Source organism: Marmota marmota, unplaced genomic scaffold (assembly GCF_001458135.2).
Source record: "Marmota marmota marmota unplaced genomic scaffold, marMar, whole genome shotgun sequence".
NCBI classification, from domain to species: Eukaryota; Metazoa; Chordata; class Mammalia; order Rodentia; family Sciuridae; genus Marmota; species Marmota marmota.
In genome coordinates this window covers 14,233,355-14,244,995 of record NW_026000240.1, presented here as the reverse complement: position 1 = coordinate 14,244,995, position 11,641 = coordinate 14,233,355, and the positions used below count along the sequence as shown (strand labels likewise).

Here is an 11,641-nt window from a genome sequence, read left to right as displayed (position 1 = left end):
GTATGTGCATGAGTGCATATGTGTGCATGTGTTTGCACATGGTGTGTGTGTCCCTGTGTGAATATGTGTGTGCATGTTCATGTTCATGCATGCATGTGCTACTGCTTGTGTGTTGTTTGTGCATGTGTGTCTGCACGTGCTTACATGTGCATGCGTGTGCACATGTGTACATACATACATTTAGGTGTCAGGTTTCAGATGATGGTTTCTCATCACTGTAAATAGAGTGCAGCTTGAAGGTGAGTATGTTTATTTGATTTGCCATCCAATTACAATGTTAGAAAGATAAGGATAATTTATTTTAAGCCATAAGTGATAAAAAATGGAATACGTTCATATTTCTCATTTATCACCAATTCTGATTCAGATAGTTCATATTCCCTACATCTATACACAGCACTATAACCTTGAAATAAAATTTGTTTTTCACCTGTAGTAGAGATTTCACAAAACTCACGTGAAGTTGGTCTTATTCTGGTCTTCTGCTGCACATGGTGGACATCCACAGGAATGGCTTTCCGCTTTGGCCTGAATGTTTCACTGAGACTGTGAAGAGTAGTCACAGCAGGAACCGGTTCCTTCAGTGGTAACAAAGTCTGGAAATGAAAATAACGTACAGTTTTAGGGAAAAAATAGGATGAGAAGTACTCAGTTGATATCGTTGTGCCTTTTAGACAGAAAAAAACTTCTTGATAAGTTTAGGCCTAGTTTTAGCCAACACATACATTAGTGATAGGCAGGCCCTGTCCTGTAATTGGTGAGCCGTTAATACGTGTCATGTGGTCACTTGATCCTTGAAGTTGCCATGCGATGTTCACACTGTATTCTTCTTCTGCATCCTTTATCTGTGAAGCAAGAGGGCAGGACAGAATGGTGGCCTGGGGGCCTCTGGCCACCCGCACCCTAGAAGCCCCTGGCCTTGTCCTTTGAAGTCTTTTACAGAATCAAGCCAACTTACTTTCCAAGTAAGTTCTTGGAAACATACAGGTGAGGATGACATTGCTGCATTTCGCTGATGCTCAGGTGGACATTTTGCTCCCTTTGTTACCTCTGAAATTAAGGTGGATCTTGCAATCCATGAGGTGTGGAAGTTTGGTTGGCAGTATGTTCCTCATGTCCTGTCCCTTAGTGCCTTTCACAGGAAAGAGCGACTTGGAGTCAGTGAGATGTGGAATCTCATCCCATCTCTTTCCGAAAAAGAATTTGAAGAAGTTTTAACAAAGTATACAAAACAAGGTGAGAGAAATAGGTTGATGAGGAAGAGTAAAAGTTAAGGTAAGTTGAATCCCCTGCTCCATACATGCACACAGGGTACGAGGTTTGGGCAGTCTGTCACCCTGGGATCTAAATGTGACTCTGGTTTTCTTGGTTCCTAAGGCAGAATGAGAAAGAAGCCAGACCCTTCCTTCCTAGCAAAAGCTTAAATGGAGTTCATGGAACATTCTTCATTATGCAATAAGCATGCGCCACCCATGCTGCTTCCTCTCTCGAGGCTCCTGAGATCTCAGGAGTCTCCCTTCTCTCCTTCCCCAAGCCCTGGCAACATCTTTTTATTCTATAATTGTTTATGCTGACTGTGCTGACTCTCATTTACCACTAAGTATTAATTTCAGCTTATTGGGAAGCCCACCGCCAATGTTTCTCAGTCTTGAACCAGTAACTTGCTGCTGGAGCAAGCTAGTCTCTGACTTTTGTTTTCTTCTTAGGCTCAAATTGATAAGATTAGACGGGTGCTATTTTAGGCCTAGAATTCAAGCTAATGGTTACTGTTTGGAAATACTTTGAGGTGTTGCATTTGCAGCAGAGATTATCACAGCAGCAAGTCTGTTTAAAATTTGTGCTCATTTCAGTTTTTCTTGCCATCTCGAATTGTATTGATATACGTTCCTAGATTCCTGGGTTTATCATCACCTCTGCACTGTCTATTAAGAAGCTGTGGGAGAAGAGTATCCATCTGGGTCAGAGTGACCTTATGGGGCTGCAGTCTGGCTCCATTTGATGGTGAAGCAATCCTTTTCTTGCTTAGTCAAAAAGAAATTTTCAAGTCAAGTCTAATGGAAACATTGACAAATTTTGCTATTTTGCTCATAGGATTTTATTTGTATTGAAACATTTTCTTTTAAAAAAAGCATTACATTTTAAATAATTTTCTATACAACTTTAATAAATTTCTTTACTTGGCTTGTTGATTAGATTTTCTTTGGTTGTAATTAGTGAGATGAAACATTGGACATTGAGGTGCACTTGACCTTTTTATAATTATGCTAGTTACAAATCATGTGTAAGTTAGAACTTCCTGGAAAGTTTTGTGGGAAGGCATGGGTGGTCTGTGATACCCAGAGGTATTTAATAAAATCCAATGCAAGATTGTTAAATATTCAAAAATCGCTTACCCTATTTCTGTAGGTTTCTTGTATAGTCAGAATGCAATCTGAGTTTAGAAAACTGCTTCATTCATCTTGGAAGGAAAGACCCTGCAGATGCTTTCCTGTAGGACAATTAGTTGCTGACGCAGAAGCAGGTGTTGGTGAAGCACATTTGTGAACCGATGCTTCTGCCCGGCAGAAGGTTATCTCTGAGTTGTTTTAGCTGAACATGAAATGGGATGTCCACGGCAATTCAAGGCCAGCGGTCCATGTGGTTCGATAATTACTTTTGCCTCTTTGCTTTTGTGGAGTCATTCATTATGAGACTGGGCTTATCTTGTTGTACCTCCCTGTCATTAGCAATGTTGTAGTGCATTAGTGACCAAATGCAGGTTTAACGGTCAGGGATTAGAGCAGGCCAGCTGCAAGCAGAGAGAGCTGGGTTTGGAACTCTGTGATTGTTCAGTGAATTTCTGCTGCGGTATAATAACACTGGAATGGTGGAAAATGGGCTTTCTCTAAAGAGGAAGACATGAAAATAGGGAGCTCAAACAGAAAGACAAAGCCAACTGGGTGCTTAAAAGGTATAAATCATTGAAAATTTCCAAGTTAAATCAGGAATGTAACTCTGATTTACTTAGAAATTACAAATCTGAAGAGTCTCATCTTTCACAGGAGAAGAAAAAGAAAAAAGAATCTGTAACAAATCAACTCTAATTTATGATGATATCATGTGAAATACCCTCCAGTCTGAGCTCAACCATTTTGGACCTGTGATCTTTTTATAAAACCAGTGTCCTGTCCCATGAACGTGTACCCTTAGCTCCCTCCACGGGCCCCACCAGCCCCCACTGGCCCCCATGTACCCAACAGTTGTTTCTCAGAAGGCCTCACTTTCTCTGATGAAGGTCAAAGCCAAGGTGATGTGCTGGGGATTGAGTCCAATGTAGGAGATACTGTTCTGCTACAAACATAAGGGGAAGTTCATTACCTTTCAAAATATAAAATTTTTTTCTCAGATAAAAATTGCATTTTCAACCCCATACAAATCACATCATTTATTGGATATTGGCTCTAAGTTGACTTATGCATCTTTATGCAATTGAATTATGCATCTTCAGACTTATTTGCTTTTAATTTAATTTATTTGCTATAAACTGTTTTTTTTTGCACAGTGGATTGAACTAAAAAATACAAAAGTAAGTAATTTCTAGGAAGCACGTATCCAAACCCTTTAAAGATTTATGAAAATGTGTGTGAGGCTTTTACATTTCAAAAGAAATTATGGGAGAAATAACCAATATTCAAAAGTTAATAATAGGTTAAGAAATTAGACTAAAGCATCCCATGGCAACATTAATAAGAAGCCTAAATTGCATGAGTATGAAATTTGGAGTGTTGGTTGTGGGAATGCGAACTTTACTAACCAGCTTAGACAAGATGAAAAAGTTACCCGTTGCAATAAAATCCTACTCTGGTGGTTTTTTTTTTTTTTGTCCACAATGACATCTATGAAATCAAATGTTTTCAGGTCAGTGGTAAAAAATGGAAGCATTAAATTGGGGGGAAAGAATTGAGTTAGTTCAAATTGAGTCTTGATTAGCTTGAAAAGATACATTAACCCTTATCATCTATAACCAACTGAGGACTGAATGACCGGGACGTGGGAAGCATTTTAAATTGATGAAGTCATTCCATTCCACTTAGAAGCATATTTCTGACCAAAAAAAAAAAAAATGGTTTAGAGTTATATTTTATAAACTCTTTTTTTTTCTTGGTAGGAGAAATAAAGTACTTAAATCTTATACAAAAGAAGTAATGAAATAAGAAACAGTATCTAAACCCTTAGATTTTGCCTTTGTCATTCCCACAAATAACCATGAGTCTGACATAGGCATTTTGACCCTAATATAATCTAAAGGGGAAAAGAATTGATTCAAATTAGTCTCCTGCTGAAAGCAAGTTGCCCTAGATAAAGTCCAAAATCTTGGATATTTTTATGTGTGTAAAATCCTTAAAGTAAAATCATGTGTTCCATCAAATTAAATGTATGCTATTTTGATCATTTTTCACATTGGTGAATTTACTGAAAGGTTTATCATTAAGTATAATAAATGCAATGAATGTTACATCATTTTTCATAGAGGACATTTCAGAGAAAGTTGAGTCCAAAAAGTATCATAATAAATCAAAATGAACAAAAACCACCAAATAAATCGTACACATATTACCTAGATCCAGTCTGATGTGCAAAAAGAAAATTGTAGAGACAGTGCAATTGGACCACGTAAATCACTTTTAAAGAATCACGCTCACAGCTGGCTGGCTGGACTTGGGCCATACTTTATTATCTGAGGATGTTCTTTTCTTCTTTCCTCAGATTTTGCAAATGCATTACAACATTTCATCTGTCAGTCTTAATACAAATGGCCATTTAAGCCTTGAAATTGCCCATATTCTGTCTCATAAGTAATATCATGGGAGTGGGCAGAGTCTCTGCCAGAGGCCCAGCTGGTGTGGAGTGGGACCGCAGCCTCCTTGCTAGTGACGCCCCCCCCCCCAAGGAAGGGAAGCACTTCAGTGGGAGTCCCACTCGATGCGCCTTTGGGATCATCCGTTAGAGTGTGTTTTATCAGTAAATAAAACATTATTGAGAGTCTCCTAGTTGTAAGTGTGTTTCTACAACTGAAAACCCACGCAGACCCTTCTTTCCAAACTCGGGATAACCAAATTTCGTCAGTTCTTGCTATTCTTTCAGATGGCTTATGTAAGATCAGGTATGGATCTGTCTGTATAGAACTGTCCTTATCTTGACAGTTTGGACAGAATAAAAAAGGGGGCCAAGAAGCACCTGTCTTGACCAGATTAGCCAAATTAAAAAAAAAAACCCACGTAGAACAATAACATGGCAATAATATGCAGTGAGTTAAAAAGACTGAAAGAGATAAAATGATAATAAAGGTAAATATTTTTAACTAATAGATAGTTATCAAATGCAATATGGAGAAAATTAAGTGGCAATTTTGCTTCCACATTCAAAAATTGTTATATAACATAGCCATGCATGTATCCAAAGAGAATGGAGTAGAGAACAGACAGATATTTAACCTCATTTATTTATTTGTTGTATCATATTGCATTGGAAGTTGTAACCCGTGGATGTCAGTGTGTTTAAAAATATCTTGTGAGGGGTTGGGGTGCAGCTCAAGGAGAGAGGCTGTGCTCTGTGTGCACAAGATCCCAGGTTCCATTCTAGCCCCAAAACAGAAATTTCAGGAACAACAGCAATATTGAATCTATAATAATCCCAAATGTTTTTTCTCAACTTTGATCCATTTAACCAAGTCAAGCCAAATTTAACAAGTATGGTTATCCCTAGCAATGTTCTAACACACTAATGTTCATAGGAAGGGAGTGTACTTCATTACAGTGGACTTATAGTTAATGTCCCTATTAACCAAGACTGAAAATCAAACACTTTTGCTTCACAAAACAAGTACAGTCTATACTAAGAGTTCTCAAACTTGAGCTTGTATCAGCATTTCCTGGAGTGCTCCTTAGTAACAGGACACATCTCTGGAATTTCCAACTCCTAGGGCTGGGGGTGGATGGGAATCTGTTTTTAACAAGCTCCTTCATGGTGTCAATGCTGCAGGTCTGGGGCAAGTTGATTTATTCTAACAAAAAGGTTTGCTTTCTTGTTATTTCTGTTCTTTAAAACAAAACAAAACAAAAACAAGCTATTATTATTTGGGTCTCTCTGTTATGCACCCAGGTCAAGGTTGGGACTCAGAGTTAGGACTTTCAGTGGTTCCGTGATGGATGATACCAGCTGCCTTTGCCTCAGGCAGCCTGGGTGACTGCCCTCACTGATGGGTGAAACTTCCTGTGGAAAGAGTCCACTGCATTATGCCTAAGTGCCAAAGTGTCATGACAGCTTGGCTGATGCTGTGCTTACACAGTGCTCCCAGCTAAATACCTTGCTAGGTATTGCTCAAGGTCCTCAGTATAGCCCAGTGATACTCAGAGGGGAGATCCTGCTCAGTGAGTGGCAGGGCTGGGGCTTCTCCCATTTGTCCCCAGTTCGTCCTTAGAAGTCAGACTTTCTCAGAAGTTAGCTGCAGCCACTCTCACTCTGGAAGACCTGTCCCAAGGCAAAAACTGTGTGCCTCAAAGTGGCATCTCAGGATCTCTGTTGGAGCAGCTGTTTCTAGAGTTGGGGCTGGGGCTGAGCACTGAGCTCTGGGACACATGTGGTACTGGTGGGAAGTTTGCTCAAAAAATAAGCATAGGACCAAACTTCACCAACCACCTAAGATTGGCATGGTTGTCTCCCAGGGGACTGCAAAATAGATGCTTCATCACATGAATGAGCAGGGCGTTTGATTAGAGAGGGTGGATGAAGGGCCTGGAGGACTCTGGCCCCCACAGTGGTCTTCAGGTGTGCTACCTTTTATGTGTCAAGTGTGTTCATAAATTGTTATCTGGATTAAAATCAGACATTTTAGAAATAAACTGTCATGGAACAGGTAGTCAGCAAAATTTCCATGGAGGTACTGATTTGAACCTAGTGCCAGCAGAGCCAGAGAATGGCAGAGCTGACCCTTCACACCCTGCCTGGTGGACGCTTCACCTGTCAAGTCAATGTTGTCAAACCACTCACAAGTGGACAAGAAGTTCTGGTCAAAGTCCTCAAAAATTATCAGGAAGGCTATTTGTCATGTGGGTTTGCATCTAGCATTTTAAAGCCATCGACCTTGTCCTTGGATGATATTGAGTCTGAAGATATTTACTATAACATCAATACATCCTATAAACTATATGTACAACTTATAATAAAGCAAATATATATGTATTGTGATGCGTGCACAAGAGTTTTCCTTTTTTTCTGAGAGTAGCATGCAGTTTTAAAAAACTTGTAGACGTTTGTTGTAATAAGAGTTTTGCAGCTGGTGAGGAAAGATTTTCGAATGTCTGGCATTTATGGGTCGTCATTGATCTTGCTATCTGATAGACAAATCAACAGTGTGTGCTTCTGATTGAAGTTACTCTGAAGCTGGCTTTCTCTGTGAAAACCTGCTCTCCTATAAAATGAAAATGTGCACAGAGCTGTTAAGAAGATTGAAGATACTGAGGCACAGGAAGTTGATAGCACAGTACCAGCCACGTGGTAAAGGCGAGAACGATCTCACAAGAAGAGCAGGTTCTAATGCACAAGCAAATGCTTGGTAGTCAGGTTAGTGGTTTCCATGTGCCAACGTTCTTGGGACACCCAGTTAGCTCTGGAAATAATCTCTTTAATGAATGAGAGTGCTCTGAGGTATTTTGACCATAGAATTTGTCTCACTCTCCAATCCTCTTGTTTTTATTTATAAAAGCAACTCCTGGGATGCTGGGCATATCCTAAGAAAAGTACATAAGAGAAAAATGGAATATGGAGAATCCATTTAAAGTTGTACTATACTTTAAAAGGAATTGTTTCTAGGGACTCAGGGAGATCTGAAGGATTCGGATTAAATTTCAAAATGGCTAGTACATTTCTATTACAGGAAGGCCTTTTGACACAGGTCTAATAGCAGCCCTTCTTTCAATCAATTTTAGATTCATATAATCTGAAAGAGATCAGGTCCTTGTAATGTGGAAAAGTTCAGCACATTGCTGTCATGTTTGTATCCCACCTGGTGAGAGGCGTGTCATCCCCAAGGGTGCAAGGCAATGCCTTGTGGTGACCTGGAGCACCACCACAAACACTGAGCCCAAATTTGCCTCAGATTTGGGGACTTTTATATATCAAGCCTTGGTTCCTTTCATTTTCCATTTGAACGGATTTTTTGTTTCAAGACCAGGAAACCTGCACTTTATTTACTGTTCAATCTAGTACAGGTACCATTCCCTATCTTAATACATGTAAGGTTGCCTTTGAACACTCTAGATACTTAGAAACACAAGAAGCCCGGAGAAAACAACTTTGGCCCTTGCCACTATTTGCTTCAAATGCCTCTTCCTTTCTGCAGGGACACCAATGCAGGCAATGGTGGGCATTTAGCACGGGTTGCCCCTCTGTGGGTTTGCATCTGAGCTGCATGGACCACCTTGAACTCCACCTGCCGCGTAGCGCTGCTTCCTAATAGTTGCTCAGAAGCCACGCTTCTCCTTTGACGTTCGTGCATACAACTTCTGTGCTGGGCATTGATTTTTGTGGGTCATCGTAAAGAGCAAGATAAATAACCTGTGGACTAAATTCAGTGTAAGTGTGCATACTTTAAATAGGGTTAAAAACTCCTTAATGTTGAAATTTCTTTAGCTTGGCAGTAAAACAAAATCAATGCTAATTTAATAGGAGCTCACAAACCAAGTTTTGCTTTCATTGCCCTTTCAAAAGAGTAAAGTGCCGCAGTTATAAACAGAATTAGTAATTGCTTGGTTGATATGCCTGTTGAATAGCAGATGATTCTTATTCAGTCTATTCCCTTTAAAATCCATTACCTTAATTTTAGATATATTACTTGATAACAAGACTGTTGATCAAAATGGTTGCATTAAACCTGCTTATAATTTTGTAAAGTGATTTTTAATTCCTCCTAAACACCCTTCCTCCTGGCAGAGGAAAAAAAAATTGCTCCTGGGTTGCTCAAAATTGGCCCTGTTTTTCTTAGATGATCTTTAATTACACTTTAAAGCAGCATTTCTTAATGGGGAATTGGAATTCTGCTTGTTAGAAAATTACAGAGGGTATTTGGGGATCTGCTGTTAGCTGCAGGAACAAATAGAGAGATTAGTGAGACAAATGATCAGTAGCCTAAAAAATTACCTGTGGGAGATAATTATTAGCCCAGGGAAGATCTGGCTGTGGTCATAAAGGCTGCTAGATTATGAGCTTATCAAGCCCGTCTTAGGAGCCGCTGAGGAGCCCAAAGAAGGTTTATATTAGTCACCAAGCATCAGTGCAGGGGTCATCTTGGAGATTAATGAATTTACCACAGCTTCTTCCCAGGCCCAGCCATAACAACATGATGGAGGCTAGAGTTGGAGGAAGAGGAGGTTGGGAGGCCAAAGCCACTGAACCCACACATGGATGGAACCAGAAAGAAGGTTTCATGGCATATTTTGGAGCAAGAAGGCAGAAGCGGAAGGTGCACAAGAGAGGGTAAAAGGTCATAGTACCTCCCTTACAAGGTGTGCAAAGATGACCAGAATTGAGGGTAGCTACCCGGTGGCCAAGGACCTTCAAGATTCTCCCATGTCATGTCATCCTTACTGAGGCCAGGGCTGATGTGCCAACCATGTCATGTAGCAACCTTATCTTAGTGAGATGAACATCTCAAGATGGATTTTGTAGGCTCTTGTTACAGACGTACGTAGTTTCAGCATGAGATATAGTGGCCACTGTGGCACGCGCCAGAGCAGGAGAGAGGCACTGGTGAGGAGCCGCAGGGGCAGGGATTCTATCTTGCCTGGTATGTCTGCCTGCAAGGAGGCTCTGCTTTTGTGTGGAAAGGACAGAGACAGCATTGAGGCCAGACGACCCACCCGTCTCTCTCATGACTGTATTTTAATCGCCACCCTTTGTAAAAACCAAGCGCAGGTAGATGTTCAATAAAAACTTGTTAACTCAGTGGATGAGCAATTAAGGTGACAGACGTGCTTTACTTATAAATGGGTAGATTCTGAGGAGTAACTATGACTTTTTATCCATGCTTTTCCCCCTTTAAATGGAAATGAGTACGACTCCGACTACACCAGAGCTTTCTTCCTAAGAGTCACAGTTTATGTTCATTGTTTAGTTTGGAAAACTAGGTGGCCCCAAGTCAACTTAACCTCTTGTTAGAAGACTGTGTAAGGCATCAGATCACGTATGAGAGGACATAGAGAAAGTGACATTTGTTCTGTGCCCTCAAAGCACTTCAAAGCAATCCTGCAGACTGGCGTGGTGGCACACACTTGTAGTCCCAGGCACTTGGGAGGCTGAGGAGGGGGGATCACTTGAGACTGGGATTGGAGGCCAGCCTGAGCAACATGGCGAGACCCTGTCTCTCTCTCTCTCTCTCTCTCTCTCTCTCTCTCTCACACACACACACACACACACACACACACACACACACACAATCACTAATGATATATGTATTCCAATAACAATCAGAATCAGAAAATTTTCAGCATGGTGACAATGTACTGGCTGCACTTAGTGTGGATCACCATCCTTCTGGGGGCTGTATAGGCAGCCCACGGAGGTCATGGACGGCTTGTTTTCCACCAGGCTGAGTAGCACCAAAGGTCTAGCAATAAATGATGCAGATGTCATTATTACTGTAGAGGGGGCACTTCAGTGGCCTTGCCTACGGTTCCTTGATGCTTGCTCTGGGGACTGGCTTATTTTTCTGTATATTTTTGTTTCTATCTCATTTAGAACACAGAGTGACAGGGAATTAATATTTGTTGAAAAAATATATCAAGGGCTATTAACAACTTTTTCTATTCCTTTACAGTTTGCAATAAGAACATTGGCAAGGTCAGGGAATCTTTCATGGGTGGTCCCTACCTAGGTCTCACTTCGGGTGACAGCAGAGGTGGGCCCCCGATGTGGCTTGGAATAGAAGTCAATATGTCTATCAGACATGATGCCCACAGGCACCATGGAGAGTACTTTGGAATGGTCCCCTCACACCTTCCAGGTCATAGGCACTCCAGGGGCAGAGTGTCATTTGCTTCACAGGTGAAATGATCTTATCTTTCTTATTTATTTTTTTTATACTGGAGATTAAACTTGGGCACTTTACTACTGAGCTACATCCCCAGCCCCATGCCTGATTTTATTAAGACGGGATCTTACTAAGTTTCTGAGGCTGGCTTGCTAAGTTTCCTGAGTCACACAGATTACAGGCAGTGGCCCCTGGCCCACATTTCTGAATTTCAAATAAATACTGAACCTGAATAAAGACTTTATGACTTCTAGGTCTTGTCTTTTAAATAAAGAACCATCAGTCCAGGGTTCCCCCATGTGTCTTCTGACTGGGAAAACAGATCAGAGGGGCACACAGTCTCAGCACGTCCACACAGGCAAACATACACGTGCGTGCACACACAATCACACACTGTCCAATACACAGAAAAGAAGTGCCAACACTGGCCACCTGGGAAAGGGCCCATTAGGGCTGCTTGGCAGTCTTCTGTGTCTGGAAACTTGCAAAGTCCCCAGAAGGACATAATGGTCCCCTCGTCCTAATCTCAGCTTTATCGCCTCACTGCTAGAAGATTTACCCTCTGAAAGACTCCGT

General features: G+C 41.0%; 1 long non-coding RNA gene across 1 annotated transcript; it reads left to right on the top strand.

Annotated features, from left to right (window-relative positions):
* Positions 1–82: 82 nt before the first annotated feature.
* Positions 83–9,981, top strand: LOC125613550. The gene is made up of 3 exons (XR_007344094.1): positions 83–7,602; positions 8,381–8,613; positions 9,361–9,981. It is a non-coding gene; the product is annotated as an uncharacterized LOC125613550 (long non-coding RNA).
* Positions 9,982–11,641: the final 1,660 nt, after the last annotated feature.